This window comes from Tauraco erythrolophus, chromosome 2, assembly GCF_009769465.1.
Source record: "Tauraco erythrolophus isolate bTauEry1 chromosome 2, bTauEry1.pri, whole genome shotgun sequence".
NCBI lineage: Eukaryota > Metazoa > Chordata > Aves > Musophagiformes > Musophagidae > Tauraco > Tauraco erythrolophus.
In genome coordinates, this window is record NC_141466.1 from 66,999,443 (window position 1) to 67,016,314 (window position 16,872).

The window sequence follows — 16,872 nt, forward strand, 5'->3', positions numbered from 1 at the left end:
TAATTCATAGTAGTTCCTTCCATGTCTTAGCACTAGCATTTAGATTATGTGTTAGCATTTTACTTTTTAAAATAGTTAATTAGTAATTTTGTAAGCGAAGAGGTCTGCAAGTACAGAATTACTCCTAGTAATGCACATGCTACTGCTTTACCTACTGTTCTTTTTCAAATGTTCCTACAAATTGGATTTTCCTGTTTCCTCAATTTTCCAATTTTTTTTCTCACCATGTGCTTTAGTATACATTCTTGCAGTTCTTTTGTTCCTTTAATCAGATTACTTTGGTGTATATTCCTTGCACCACACTGACTGATCCTTTTCTGTACATACAGGTGTATTAAGCCTGTTGTTATTACCTGTGTTTTTTTATTTTTATTTTTCTAGAAACCACCTACTTTGTTTCTTTTTGACTCCTTTTCATAAGCTTGCAATAAACCTCTTTCTTTCAGGTTTTCCTTAGGAGATGCTCGCAGGCCACTCCAGGAAACTGCAATACTGGTGGAAGACATCGTCCACACTCAGCTGATCAATTTGGTAAGAAAATAACTTCTAAAATAATCTTCGCTCTAAAACTCCTTGAAGCACCATGAAAGTTTCGTGACCAAATGACTAATAACAGATTGTTCTGGTTTTAGAAACAAATAAAAAACCACAGAAACTGAGGGTGAAGTTCTGGCCTCAATAATCTGTAGAAGCTACTGTTAGGCTTGCAGTTAGAGTGTGTGCCCTTTTGCTTATGGTTATATGGGGTGTTTGTGTGATATCTGCAGCCCTACCTAACCTTGGGATTAAAGCTGATGTATTTTTTTGATTAAAAACGTCAAGTTGTTAAAAAGAAAAAAACCTGGCTAGTCATCTGAAGACTTCATTCATATTTTTTTTTGTGTTCTAGCATTTATGTTAATGCATTATTGCTTAATATTTATGTTGTGATATTCTTACTATTTGATCTGTTGATTTCTGTCAAAAAACGCTGAAGAAATGCTGAATATTTTTCCGTACTGAAAGCCAGTTAAATTGTTATATAAATGAACCTGTTTTGAATCTTGTCTGTCAGGAGCAGTTTTAAATTTGAACCTCTCCATAATTTTCCATTCAAGTTCAACACCCCCTTGTAAGAAATGAACGATGGTATTTTACACCATGGCATGAATCTGGCATCTGACATTTTGTTCGTAAAGGTGTACTCTTACGTGTCACCTGTAGCATGAGAACCATAACAAATGTTTTTTCTTATTATAGTGATTCTTCAAATGAAATTACCGGCATGTATGGATGTGGACATTAAATGGGAATAATGTATATAAATATTACTAATACATATTGTAACTAATACTTACATATGGTGAGTCCCTGGCTCAGCTAGAGCTTTGAGCTGCCAGTTCCTAGATCTTTTCTCAATAATGAGCCCTTTCAGCAATCAGAAGGGTTGACTAGGTTCTGTTACTAAATTAACTAGAATTAAAAACTTTTGTAAACTGAGAAAATTCAGAATAGGGCAGACTACATATTATAAATATATATATGTATGTGTGTGTGTAAGTACATATATAATGGATCTATATTTTATATATTTATACATAGACTATTTGTGTGTGTGCACATATATATATATGTAAAAATTTTTTGTACAAATGTGATATAAATAAACGTCCCCCTGCCCACTGTTTGCCTGCAGACAGGTGCTTTCCTTCAGCTTCGCACTTAATCCAGCAACCGTTTAGTGGCTTTGTGGATCTCGGAAAACGCTTTGGGGTCTCTTCCACCTCCGGGTATTTTCTTTCTGCTCACACCTCGGAAGCCCGGTGGTGTATCCCTGTCTCTGCAGTCTCCTGGCGTCTTTGTGCTATGGCTTCTTCGCTTATTATGCTCCTTCCAGTCTGTCCCAAACGTGCCCTGTGGCTCCTGGGGAGGAGACAATGTCTCTTCCCTCTCCACAGGTTTCCCACTGGTTTAACAAGCTGCTCCAGGCATATATTTGTAATTCTTATTCTAGCTCTAACTACTACAAAAAATAACATTTTCCTAACTCCCCCTTACTTATGCAAAGCAATGGCTGTGGCTTCACTCTTCCTTTAACAACAACGTGGTGAAGAGTCTGGGATTTACGTCCCACCAAGGCTTAGCTGAGCTGAGCTTTACATCAAAATGCACAGTTTTGAGAAAACGCAACCTGCGGCCATGTGGTCTTTGCACTTAAATCAAAGCCGGGCGCTTACTCGGGGAATGGCCATGACCCAGGGCTAACCCTGTGTGGGGTGTAGGAGCATGTACTGCTTCCTGACAGAAGGAAGAATGGGAACGGAGCGGCAGATAAACAGCTTTTCTAACCTTTCCCCTCCGAGCCCAAGACAGCACTTTATTTCTGAGGAAGTGAAAGTATCTTTAATGGCTCATTGCTTTGACCTCTGACATTCACATGCCAGAACTCTTAAATCAGGAGCTTTTTACATGCTCCAGACTTCTGATAGCAATTTTTGCACATTTGTCATCCTTAATTACTGCACATCCTTTTTGAGCTGTTATTATGTATTTATATTAATTTTTCACTTGAGATGTAGGTGTTCACGTGGATATATATCCAGGACTAGAAAAAAGCTATTTTTATAATTGAAGCTGACGGCAGATGTAAATTTATTGCTTGCTACCTGGATTTTGTCATATTACTCATTTTAATGACTACACAGTTCTCATTATGTAATTTAATGATTACTTCTCAAAATTCATGTGCATTTTCCCATCCATAATACATGTATAAAGCTAAACTGTAGAAATTACTTTTGTGCCTGCAGTAAAACTGGCACGTTGCATACATATTTCATAGTAAACATTTGTAAGAAGAGCTCATACGTGTCGATTAAGTCTAGGTTTGAGCTTCTTAATTAAAAATAAGTCACCAATGTGATTACCTTTGGTTGACTTTTGATATCTCGGAGGTTTATAGTACCATCTTCCTATTTTCAAAGTTGATCTGAATTCTATTAAATCAGGAGCTAGTTTGGACAGATTTATGTGGTCACTGCTTCAGACCACTGTATACTTCATGAGGGCTGGCTGCCACAGCAGATGATTGCGCTAACAAGTCAAATTCTTGAAAAACAGACTTTTTAAAAAGTCTGCTTCACATTTTATGATCGGAATTTTTGTGTATTTTGAATGATATGCTTTACATTAAGTGAAATTCTACTAAAAGTGTATATCAATGCATAGAAGGAAATGAGCATCTCCAGAGGATGATTCACGTCGTCCTAAGTTAGATGTTAGATGAGAGGAATTCTTGAGTAATTTATTTCCTCATCTGGCTAATAAAGGGATCATTTGATGTCTTGCTGGGGTTTGAATATCTAGGAGACAGGCATAAAAGTTGAGACATAAATTCCATTCAATTCATGTAAGAATGCTAGCATGAGCTTGAAATTTTTAGGCATATGTTGTAATTACAATAAGTATTTTGTTATTTGCATATCAAGTAATATAAAACAAAAAAAACACCCTAGAATGAGAAAGTTCTGTACATTTTTTGTTCAAACAATGTATTTGAAGAGTGCAATGAATTTGTTTTAATTTGAAATTAAATTCATTGTTGATTGATAGTGTTTGTTTAGTAACTGAACTATATGTATTTATACATGCCTTAATATTACCCCTAAAACTATTTATTTATGTGTGCTAAGACTAGAGGTTCCAATCGAGGCTATATTGTTTTTTATAGTTAAGCACTTGTAGTAGGTGTCTGTTACAAGGAAAATTGTTCCTATAAAAAAGTTCTACATGGAATGCAAAAAGATGTCAATCAGAAGGGGACAAGCCTTTAAATTACTTACCGTTTGAAGTGCAACGAGGCCTCTTTTAGTTTGTTCTTTCATCATATTCAGTACAACTCGCATGTGCAGTAAGATTTTGAAGCATCATCTTCTATAATAATCTATTAGTATCTATTCAGACCCTTAGAAAGGATACTCAAAGATTCTGCTTTAGGACGAGTAAATTCTCAAGACTTTGTCAAGAGGCTGTAGCTAAAAGAAATGGAATAGGAATTTTTATTGGTAATTAAACTCCCGTTGAGAGGTTTGGCATCAGATAGCTGAAGTCTTGCACATACACAGATATAAAAGCATCTGGAAACTGTTTCATGTAATATTTAAGAAAGAAGAAAAGTTTCTGCTCACCTTGACCATATCTGTCTAGAATTTCTGTCATGCTAGACTAGATCATAGAAAAATGTAGTATTATTAGAATAATATTAAAAACTAAAGATCTTGTAGTATCTTTTCTTGGTAGGGCCATAGCTCCATGTTCATGCTTCAGATGTCATGTTCAAAGGCTAATAGTCAATAAGATCATGATGTACTACTTAAATCAAAAAGACTATTAAGGACTTACCTTAACTACCAGTACAATGAACTACCAGTGGTTTACTCTCTAGGCATGCTGAGTATGGTAGCAAAGTGTAAAGTGTGAGAAGTCATCGTGGGGACTGTCATAAATGATAAAATTCATGTTAATAGAATTGTGATTTACTCCCTGTCAGCTAATGTATATCTGCTGGAAGATAGACTCTGATGTCTCCAGATGATGTCAAATGATTTAAGTCAAACCCACTCAACTGACTTTTTTAGAATGCAATAGTGTCAACTTAAAGAAACATCGATTGCCCAACTTTTTTTTTTTTAACTGACTTTTGTCTTTCTATGGAAGAATTTAATTTAATATAACCTAATAATTATTAACATTCCACTCTTACTTCCTTCGTAGGAGTATAATTTCGGTCTCAGATTGCATATATGCATAGATGAACACTTTGCATATGCATATATATAATTTTTTTTCCTGGTTAATTACTATTGGAAATTAATTGTCTCTTACACAGATAGTACAGTTAATTCAGAATCCGTCCTCTGGTCTCAAGCGAAGCACAGAACATAGGTCAGCAGGTGAATAATCTATACTGGAATACATAGATTATTTTAAATTGTGGCAGTAATTCCTAGGTAGAACACTTAGAGTGGAATGAAGAGATTCAGCACTATGTCAAGTCCTGAGTAAGTCCAGAATAAATCCATCCTGTGGAGTAATCTGCTTTTTATAGTAGATACTTAAATAAAGATTGTGGAGTCATTTGTCACAACTAGGAAAAGGAATGGTGAAAATACAGACAAATATAAATATAAGTTTACTGATATAAAATGCTAAATATCGAAACAATGATCGGCGTGAATTTTGTGTTTTCAAAAGGCTGTACATTTTCTGGATGAATGTGGTGTGCTTTCTTTGCTTCCCAGCTTTGTTCCTGCAGCTGTTAACCATTTTATTGCATTTTAAAAAGAAGGGAGAAGGAGGAGACAAAACTCACCTTCACTTGCCCATCCAGGGAAAAAGACAATGACAATGAGATACAGGAGTAGGAAAAGTGAGGATTTAAACAGAAACAAGGATAGAGCTTTCTTGGTTCTTTACAGCCTGCTCTTACAAGTTGTTTTTGGTTTTGTGTTTTTTTTTTTAATGAAATCACACTTATTATTCATTCACAAACTGAATTAGTCATTTGAGTGTATGTAACCTCTATGCTGTTCTGAAATCATACAGTTCCAGGTTTGTTTACTGTGGTTTTGAACTATTAGACTTGTAACCTTTATATACACATTTGTAGAATTTCTGACATTCCTTTTAAAAAAGAAAGAATGGAAACCAGCAACAGAAGTTGCCCACTGATAAAAACAAACAGTGTGAAGCGCTATTCGCTCTTGATCCCAAAGTTACATGCAGCTGTCACTTATGCCACCCCGGTAAAGGGGAAAAGTCCCTGTTTTATGAGTCTGTTTTAAAACAGTAATAAAGTTTCCTGTGCAGGACATTAATTAGAGGGGTTATCAAAATAAGACAAACTAATATAATTTGTGATTGTACAAAATAAAGGAAGTTGAGGGTACCATAGGGACCTAATGAATCACAGGATGGAAACAATCTTCTGGCTAACTAAACATTCAGACTTTGTACTAAGTCATAGGGTGTATATACAACTCAGCAAACCGGAACATGCCGTGTGTTTACATGAATGGGATAAAGGAGTTCACAAAAACCATCTGGGAAAAATCCTTCGACTATTCATTTGTTCCTACCGTTGGGTAAATTAAACAACATGCGTACGTTTGCGGCAAACACATGGCACACCTGCCCTGGAAGAAATCAAACTGGAAAATAAGCCTGTAATATAAAAAATTTCCTGGGTACCAGCAATGTGCATTTGTTAGCATTGCTCATATGTGATGGAAGAGAAGAGACTTTGTCTCTAGTAAGCAGTTTTTAACAATTCTCCGTGCATTTACATCATTTAAATGTGGTCACTGTTTAGATTATTTTATTTCGTTGGTAGGAGTAAGTTTTTTCTGTTTTTCTTTAATTGAAATTGCATCTTTAACGTTATTTTTTGCCCTTCGTAATGTTTAATTTTTTGAAAGATTTTTATGCGATTCTAAAAGGAAGGACAGTTTTTCAAAAAACTTTTTTGTTCAATTTACAGAATAGTATAGCGTGGACTTTGTCATTCTGAGTATATATATTTTTCCTATATAGTGAAAAAAAATGAATAGACTCAATGCATTCACTGCCATTCTACATAGATCAGATGCTATTACTCCTGAACGAAAGGAGCTCTATAAAAATGTATCTGTTGTTCATGGGTGAAGATGACACTGGTTTAGAAAAGCCCACATCAGACACAAGACCATGTTTTCTCAATTTCTTGTTTGTTGGTTTTTTTTTTTCTTTTCTGATATTTCTTGATTGGCCAGCACTTGACTTTAGATTACTTGAGCAAATAGACAGCATTTTGTCTTTAAAACATTAGAGTATTATAAAATGTCTTTTAAGGAGATGTTTTATGGAAAACTTAAATTGGAAACAATGAAGTCTTCTGTGTGCTTTTGATGGAGTCTTCCCTTTTCTTCACTGGTAATTGATATGAAAAGTGATGTCCTGAGTTTTCTACTCTAACGTTAACTGCTACTTGTTCTTCACTGTATTCAGACATATTCATTCTAAAGTACACTGTCTACTTCAGGAGACAGTTCAGGAATCCAAATCAGGGTGTCTGGGCTCTCTCTGTACTTTCTTTTAAGATGAGAAAGGACTTACTTGGTCAGATGTTTTCTTTCCCATGGATCTTTCTGTGGAGTCAACACATGCTATGAGACAGAGCTGCTGCTTTTTGCCTGTCATATAGAGATGCTGCTCAGCATCCCGTGGTGATGGACTTCACTGACCTGAAAAGTGTAAAGAATAAGATACTGTTATTAAGAACCCTAAAAAAAAAATCAAACAAAAGGAAATGAATAATTATGCCCACATAATTGTAGCAACGTGTTCAATAACAAAGGAAAAAATCCAAACCATTTACTAGATTGAATGGAAAAAGCAATGTGATCAATGGTTAAAGATTGTATTGTAGTGCATATGAAATGTAAAGAATGAAGGTAGTGCAGGCAGCTAGAATCCTAGTATTTCCTGATTTTCTTTATCAGCCTTTGGGTCTTTAATAACAATGACATAGATTTATGTGTGTTTTACATGTATGTGTATATATATGTCTATATGTAGAGGTCTGTTTTTTTCGCCCTTAACACATCAAATTCCTGTTGAGGCTGTTGAGCAAGAGGAATTAAGTATGTATGAAATTTCACTCATAGGGGCTTTGGAATCTATGGCATTCTTAAATGTATATGTACTCAATTACCTCGGCTTCTGGGGCTTTTATGATCAACTGATAAGCTGATCCTAGCCTGAGTTTCCAAAATACAAATACATCCTCTGTTTAATTTTGATATATACTGTTAGGGCTATAGCATAGATTAATAGCTATTGAAATCTTGGCTGATTTGAGATGAGCTGAGACATTCGGCGTGCAGATGCACAGTGTCCAGGGTGTGCTGGCTACTTATATTGATGTCGCTTGTTATTTTGCTGGAGCCCTACGAGATTTGAGGTGATTAGCTCTTTAGAAAGGAACAAATGAAAAAGTTAAGAAGTTAAAGAGTAATCTTTAGATTTTTGTTGCACAATATGATACACTCTGGTAATTTTGTCGATGGTTTTACTCTATAGTCCACTTTATTGAAAGTGTTTGTGACTGAACAGGCGTTTGCCAAGAGTATTTTTGACAAAGGCTAAAAAATGTCTGAAATCATTTAGCTGGGCTGAAATGAAGGAGCAATCTTTCTGTCTGTGGAAAATGATAATTACATCCTAAGCTTCAGAAGTCAAATGGAAAACTGATATTCAGGGTTTCTTTCTTTCTTTAACTTGTTTGTATGATGTAAATTGAGTATTATAAGTATATGAATAAGCAAAGACCCATCTCATCTAGTAGTCCAATTCTGGCAACGGTTAGTAAACTAGATGAAAAGAATCTGAAATTTATCAATTTTGTGCAACACATGGATATTTGATTAGGAAGATGGAACTCAAGTTAGCTTTCAAAAGCATCTGTGTATCTTTGAAATCAGCTTCAGGATCCAATAAACAATGGAGGTTTAATTATTATTTTTATCATCTTACTTGCTTTGTTTCAAATAATTGTTCAATTATTGAAATAATTGGAGTGCCATGAGTACACGGTGGAGGGTAACATTCCTTCTGCTTTTTGTCAGACATCCTGAGTGGATTCACCTGAACAAACATAAAGGCAAACATATTTTTCTATACCTGAGGTAATGATGCCAGATCATCTTTTGTGTCAGGGAATGTAAACAGGCACTTCTAGGACATGACTCTTCATCTCCTAAGGTAGTTATTTAACATTCTGGCCATCGATGTAAAATCTGGGCTTAAGCACAGTGAGAGGCATCTCACCTCTATGACTTTCGGCACTCAGTGTGTTTTTTTATTTCTTTTTTCATTGATTCTGTCAAACAAAACTGTAAACTTTAAGTTGTGAAAGACACAAAGTGATTTATGAGTATCTATGGCGAAAAAAGAGTAGTGTTAAATTCTGCATGGTCTTTAAGTGTAACTCATAAACCTTAAAGGTCATCTCAGAGTGTTTAACAGAGCAAATTCATTGTAGTTTTAAATCACCTTATCTGATTTCAAGCAAACCTGATAGTTTCAGAATAACTTTTTTTAGGAAGATTGGCTTGTTAACAGTGTTATGCAGTTACGAGGAAATGTGGTCACAGCTGGTTCTGGTTTCTTAGCTAATCCACCTGATTGGAAACAACAGGTTTTTGATATTTTTCCATTTCTTACACTGACACCTAGTGTTCAGAGGTCTTGAGTTTCTAATATTACACTTTATTAATAGGTAACTGTCGATATCAAAGTTCTCCTCTTTTGTCAACATCTTCCATTCTTGTTGTTTTTCAAAAGAAAGCAGTAACTGAAGGCAAAGGTGTTGCCATGAGTAAAAAAAAAAAAAAAAAAAAAATTACTTTGGAAGTGCAAATAGTACAGCACTACTGGAAAACTTGGCATAAGCTGTTTTACTTCTTGAAGCACTGCAAAATTTGTTTTCTTAATATTTAAGTGCTTTAGTTTTGGCAAATACGACTCTTTTGTGTCTGTAAGTGTCACTGGCCAACAAAAACAATGATAACAGCAGAAACCTTTAGCTCAGTATTTATTTAATTGCGGGAGATGTCAACACTTTTTGTTTCTGCGTTCTTCTATCTTCAAGCCACGAGTTCTACCTGATAGGAGTGTTGATGGCAGCACAGTCCTTGAGTAGACGGAAAATAACTTATACACAAAAACTAGCATAAACAATCTTTTATCTCAGACTTGAAAATAAGTGGAGCAATGCAAGTATGGTCTGTAACCCGTTCCTGACAAAGACACCAACGGACAGAGTAAAATTTACTCTCTGACTCTCATACTAGAGATTTTTTGTATGTTAACTGAAGATCTATCATCATAAAAGAAAACATATTAAGAATTTTGTGCACCTGTGTCTGAAACTGTCAATGAATTTTTGTGGTTTAGTGATGGGTTTAGGCAGCAGTGACGATTCACTGAATATTCACCTAGATGATGGTCACCTTTTGAGGAAGGCCTTGATTCTTAGTCAATCTTCTAAAAGGCCAGAATGTGATCATAAACAACTTCTTCCATTAACTTTGGTAAACTGTTTTAGCCAGATGTCACTGTTTAATTCTACTACTTTAGTCTGAAGCTTTCCCTCCAGGGATGTCTTTTTTTCCTTACAGACCCATCGCCTGCACAATTCCTGTGCTTTTAAGACTTAAAATTAAAGGAAAAATAGTTTTTTAAAAGAGCTACGTGACTGGTATAAGACATTTTTTGCATGAGGTAGTGGAGTTGTTGGCTTGATCAGAGGAGGGCATAAGGGAAATAAATTTTAGAAAACGCATCAGGAGCTCTGTACCAATTGACACAGGGGTAATCTTCTCAAACACGTATATGCTTTACAGTCAGTCCGATTCAGCTGAATTATTTTCAACACAGATATTAAGTGCAGTGGACTCCATGCAGTAGTTGTATCTGTGATTTAAATAAGTGTTCCCGAGCTCGTATAGCTAGCTCTGTTTTCATACACTCTTCCTTTAAATTCCAACATATAATCTGCCAAGTTAGACTGTGCATTTTTTTTATATCTTGGGTAAAGGCATTGTACTACTCTGTGTGCATATGGCATATTAGATACTATACTACATTATTGCCTATCCATAGTTATATTCCTGTGAACCAGTCATAGTGTGCTCACAGATGAATCATCAGAGACAAGAGAGAGACGTGTTACTTGCAGGATATAATTTGACTTCTTTCAGGCATTTATTTTCAGGTTGAGGTGAATTTGGACCCAGAATGGTGATTTCTGTCTATTGACTACAAAGGATGCCTTGGGTGATCAGCTCAGATGTAGATATCTATGTTTAGTTGGGCAGCTCCCACCTGAAAGTGATAGAGTCACCATGACAAAAGCCTCAAAACAGAAAGAGGATAATTGGAACTTCTCTGATGGCAAAAGGAGATGATAACAATGTCAAAAGCAGCAGAAAAGTCAGAGAAAATAAAGACGTACTGGAGGCCCAGATTTCTGGCCAGGGAAAGGCACATAGTGTCCCGTATATGAAGAGTTTTAAGGAAGGGGATTTATGAAAAGTCAGGTTGGAGCTGATCCAAGACAGAGTTAGAAGAGGGGAAGTCTGTGCATTAGCTGAAAACTGCATGTTCTGTGTTTTTTTATAGATGAAGAGAGAGAAAGAAATGCGAAAAGATTTGGAGAGACAGGCTGGATTGAGATATGGTTTCTTTAAAAGACAGAATAGGCTGAGGACATCTGTGCGCTGTGAGCAAAAGTGCCAGAGAGCAAAGAAAAATTGAAGACTAAGTAGGCAGGATGTGATGCATCTACTGAAGTGGATCAGAGTTGGGAAAAAGGCCAGAGATTTATGATGAGAGAAGATGATCAGGAACAAAAACTAGGTGCAACTTTATAGGAATGCATATATTCTTTCTTGTAGTAGAAAAATTCTGGAGCTAAAAGAGGAACCCAGGTTGCAAATGAGGAATAGGAAGCCTGAGATTCAGCAGAGAGTTGTTTAAAGAAGTGGAATAAAGAAAGATGAAAACAAACTTGTAGTGGAAGGAGTTTGGAAGAGGATCCCATAACCCTCTCTCAAAGTATTCAATAGCAAGACAACTGGAAAAATTGAAATGGGAGGTGGAGAGGTTTGAAAGAGAAACAGTGTCAGGTGCATTGGAGCTTGCAGAAGGTCTGGTTTGGAGAATGGGTTTGGGAAGTGGCTTTACAGGACATTAAGTGCTGATAATGGGGAAGCCATAAAGAAGTAGCAAATGGAGTGAGAGTCAGCAGATGTGTTGCTCCTAAATTGAATCTCAGGTGAGGCCAGAAAAAGTAGGTGGATAATGATGAAACAGGTGGAACGTGGTCATTGTCGTCACCGTGAAGGAGAGCACAGCACTAAGAAGGAAAGGAGAGACAGATTCTATATTCCAGGCAAGAATTCATGGTAAAATGGAAAGTATTGTGAGAAGTGTGTCTTCTGTGGACGTCATCATACACATGGAAGTCTGAATTCGTGCATCTTTGCATTGTCACATATATGCAAGCATATATGCATCTATATATATAGATTATTAACGAGCACTTCCATAATGATACACAGCCTGATGCTATATATCAACTTCAATATACTCACAAGATATTGTTCCTAGCAACCATTCTCACAATACTCAGTAACTACTGTTTTTATAATCTCTAATTCTTGAATATGTTTTTACATTGTTTGTCATTTTCATCTTACATTGGCCATCGTCATTCCAAATTAGGGAAAAAAATTGGATCACTTTACTGATGAGAACTTAAAGTACAAAGAAGACTCAGTGGATTTTCCCCATGCCATGAAACAAATGAATGACAGAGCTGAAAAAAGTCGACTAGCTGTAGTTGGGAGGAAAGCTGTGCAAAGCTATTTTATATTGATGGTCTATGTCTCAGCCAGTTGGGTTTTTATTTGACAATCCAAAGGTGTAATAACTTTTATTGTAAGAGGAAGAAAAATACATCAAGGCTAATAAATAATGGAGGACCTACTAGGGATATGCATAAATGCGTATGTGCAAGCTTAATTGTGTCTCTTTTAATTTTGCTATTCGATTCAATGGGATTGTCAGGTAATCGTCCTAGTGAAAGAACAGAAGAGGATAAAATTTCAAATAACTTTGTTAATCTCTTTTGGCTGTTAAAAGAAAAGATTTATTGGTATCAAATTTTATTGCATTCTTAGAATTTAGGGATTGATTGGCTGCTAGTTTAGCTTGCTTGTCTCTTCCAGTTAGAAATCTAAACACAACAGAAGAAAGACATTGCATCGAAGCTGACATGCAACAAGTGAGTGAAAGTTCACTTGGCTTTTTCTCTCGGCACCAGGTGCAAGAGTTGGCTAAAAGTGCTGTGGCAGGCAGTTATTTTAAAGCAGTTTCTGGTTTAGTGTTTTATCAAGCCCAGGAGTAAAATATTCTGCAACTACTGCAGTTTCACAAAGCTGCTTTTTAAGGTAGAACTCTGAATTGTTTAACTAATTAAAATGGCTCAGTACAAACATTAATCATACCATAGCCGTTAATGAGAGAGTTTGCGAGATTTATGGAGATCTGTATATTATATTTTAAAAGTGTGTATCATTTCTTGGTTTAATACACAATGTGTTTGCATTCTCCAAAAATACCAGAGGTTCTTGAAATCTTGAGGGGTATTTGTGATTTTCTTCATCCTCTCTTGTAAATGCTGGGAGGAGGTGTATTAATTCCTGGAGAATAATGACTGTCACAGTGTCCTGATTGGTCAGTTGACTTAATCTGGTAGGTTTTTACTTGAATAGCTGCTCTGTTACAACTTCATAGTATGCTTGAAAATAATAGTTCTCTAAACTGCAGCTTTCTGAAAGTGGGAAGGTGGTGGCTCGATGATGTCATAAGCTCCAGAAGTGTAGAGTTCAAGTGGTTTGCGTGTGGGATTGCCAAATAACACGGTTTTGGTTTGTTTTCGTTTTATTACACCGATTCTCCTCCCCAGATGTCTTGAATTTCTGTGGTACCCCCCTTTCACCTTTGATTCTTGCTTCTTGTAACTAACAATTTTTATTAGTCGTTCCACTAAGGCTCCACGGTTTTACTCAGCACCTGTTGTCTTCAAAGCACTTTGCGATAACAACCAGTTAATGCTCACACGCATCCCGCATTTCACTGTCATTCCTGTTCACATGTGAAAGGTGAGCTCGGTGACTTGCCTGAGGTTCTGTAATGGTTTTGACACCTGTATGAGGACTTTGTCTGCCTATTCCATGTCTGCACTACCCAGGCTGATTCTCAGCCTTTCTACACACTGAGTTTGTGGCACACCAGTTATAAACTCAGCATTTCCTTTTGGTTAATGACACATTTTTACCCTGATTGCTCTGGAATTTCAATCCTGAACCTTGTAGAAGAACTGTGCTGGAAGGAGCTTCAAGAGGTCATCTGAGCCATATCTCTGATCCTGAACTAGTTTTGGCCTTTGTTCAGGAAAGCTCTTAAATATATACATATAAATGGGTATGTATGTGTATATATGTGTATCCCTAAAATTATTTATTGAATAAAGTCCCATTTTTTGAAAAATTAAGGATAACTGCCTAATCAAAGTTTGATGAAAGCTACCAGCAATTGCTTTGACGTACTTGCACAGAGTATCATGATTGATATTGCTGTGGGAAGTACTAGTACTAAAAAGAAATTTATGCTGGGAAAGGCAATGCTAAATTTAGTGTTGTGACTCTGTGACTTCTGTCTGGAAGTATTGCTTCCTTTTTTTTTTTTTTTTTTTTTTCTAATGGACCTGTAGCAAGAATCTGTTCACTACCTCAAGTAAGGTAATGATTTTGCTTCTATAATAAGCCCTAAACTAGTTTGACTATTCTTGGCCTGTCCATCTGAAAGCTACAACTTTATGGAAACAGAATGAAATAAAGTGTTCTCTAATATGTCACAAATCATAGTTAAAACTGGAAATCCAGTCTGACACTGTGGTCTTGATTTGTATGGTTTGCTTTTTGTTTCTGCAAAGCAGTATATGTATTTGGAGGCTGGAGTTTCAGCCAGGATTTTCAGTCTTAACTGTGAATTTCCTTCCTTTAACAGGTTTAAAGCAAACCTTTCAGATTGCTTCAGTATAGCTTTTAGGACTTGAATTTCCTTTGTGTTCATTTTGGTCCTTTTCCAATATTTATCCATACTTTTGAAACTCCTTCAGATCTCTATGTATGGGAACAGTTACAATAGGAGGTGGTGGCATTTCTATTCTATTACTGTTAGAGGTGATTCAAATGATTCCTGATTTTGAACTCAGTCAAACACTGCGAGCCTAAAATTCAAGCTCTCACTCAAGCGTTACAAGATTCGTGTCCGGCTCAGAGGTCTCTATAATTACTGTGTCTGGCTGGAAAACAAGAATTCCATTTCCTGAAAAATTTAGAGGTTTTGACATTTGCTTTACATTTTCATCAGAACAAAACTAAAAGCTTTTTAAAAAGAATTGTAAAAATCTGCTGAGATGAAGAGGAATCTTACCTAGCCAGTAGTCTCAAGGAAAGACTCTGTAGTTCAAGTCTCTGCTTGCTGGAAGAACATAAACTTGAAACTGAGTGTCCCATATTCTGAGTGAGTGTCATAATACAAGACTGTTGAATACATCTTTTGATGTCATTATTTCTGTCTATGATCTTAACCATAAACCTGTGAAATATTACTCAGTACCTGTGTACAAAATTGTTTGTTTCAAGGAATATGTTTTTTCCAATGGAAAAATACTTCATTTCAAGGTACCGACCAGTGCTCATGATTAAATTATTCACATATTTCACATGTGCATTTAATCCAAAATAATACTTGCTGGTGATGATTTGTAGTTCAAAAATTCAGCTTAATTTTTATAAATCTTTTGCTTCCGCTATAGTTGTAGTATCTCATAAAAGCTTGGCTGCTTAATATTTCTTCATTTTTAATGGTAATTAATTCATAATAGTGGTGAACTTCATTATTTACAAAAAGTTATTTTAAACCTTTTGCAGGTTTAAATCTGTTACATGATTATAATACAATACTAAATGCAGCGAAGTGTTGTCTGAACAGATTATATGGTTCAGCATTAGATATGTCTATTGGTAGTCTGATCTAATGATGGAATTTTTTTTTCTTAGCACATGCAATCCTTTGATATTGCTTATAGATAAAGCAGAATGTTTCCTCGTTTAAGGAGAGCTTTCTTCTCACTCCATTTGTTCTCCATAGTTTAATATTAGGACAGTTTTTGAAAAGGTCCTTATAGAGAAAACTTCATATGAGAAATTTAAATCTGAGGAGAACAATGAATGTTCTTTAAAAAAAAAAAATCAGTGGACTTGTTGCATCAGTGCTACATGTTTGCATGTTTGAAGTCTGTCACGATTCTCTGCCATATTGTGTTATCATGGGTTGGTGACCTTCATTAAAAAAATTATGTCAATCATCTCCATTACTTCTCCATTTACTCTATAAAGTTAGTATTGTAAAGTTCATATTCTTCTATATATCGTTATGAAGAAAAGCCGCTTTGTTTAATTCCAAACAGCAAATATTGGCTTCTTCCAAGCTCATTATTGCATGAGCTTTAATAAGGCCAAGTGCAGAGTCCTTCATTTGGGGTACAAAAACCCCAAGCATTGCTATAGGCTTGGGGAAGAGTGGCTGGAGAGCTGCCTGGCGGAGAAGGACCTGGGGGTGTTGGTTGACTACCGGCTTGATATGAGCCAGCAGTGTGCCCAGGTGGCCAAAAAGGCCAATGGGATACTGGCGTGTATCAAGAATAGTGTGACCAGCAGGAACAGGGAAGTGATCCTGCCCCTGTACTCGGCACTGGTGAGGCCGCACCTGGAATATTGTGTCCAGTTTTGGGCCCCTCGCTTTAAGAGAGATATTGAGCTCCTGGAGCGAGTCCAAAGAAGGGCGACTAAACTGGTCAAGGGGCTGGAAAGTAAAACTTATGAGGAGCGGCTGAGGGAGTTGGGGCTGTTTAGCCTGGAGAAGAGGAGGCTGAGGGGAGACCTGATTACAGCCTACAAATACTTGAGAAGGGATGGTGGGGAGGTAGGGGAAGGGCTCTTTACATTAGTGATGGGTGATAGAACAAGAGGAAATGGGTATAAGCTTAGTCAGGGGAGATTCAGGTTGGATGTTAAGAAGTATTTCTTCTCTGAAAGGGTTGTCAGCCACTGGAATAGGCTGCCCAGGGAGGTGGTTGAGTCCCCATCCCTGGATGTGTTTAAGAATAGGGTGGATGATCTACTTAGGGATATGGTTTAATGGGGATTAGGGACGGTTGGA

The 16,872-nt window shown here is 36.4% G+C and overlaps 1 protein-coding gene across 1 annotated transcript in view; it reads left to right on the forward strand.

Annotated features, from left to right (window-relative positions):
* The first annotated feature begins 484 nt into the window (after positions 1–484).
* The window catches only part of SUPT3H (SPT3 homolog, SAGA and STAGA complex component), an 87,965-nt gene continuing 71,577 nt past the window's right edge, over positions 485–16,872 (forward strand). Inside the window, exon 1 of the mRNA XM_086625577.1 lies at positions 485–531. The gene's annotated coding sequence lies outside the window, so the exon portion shown is untranslated. The remainder of the gene's footprint in view (positions 532–16,872) is intronic.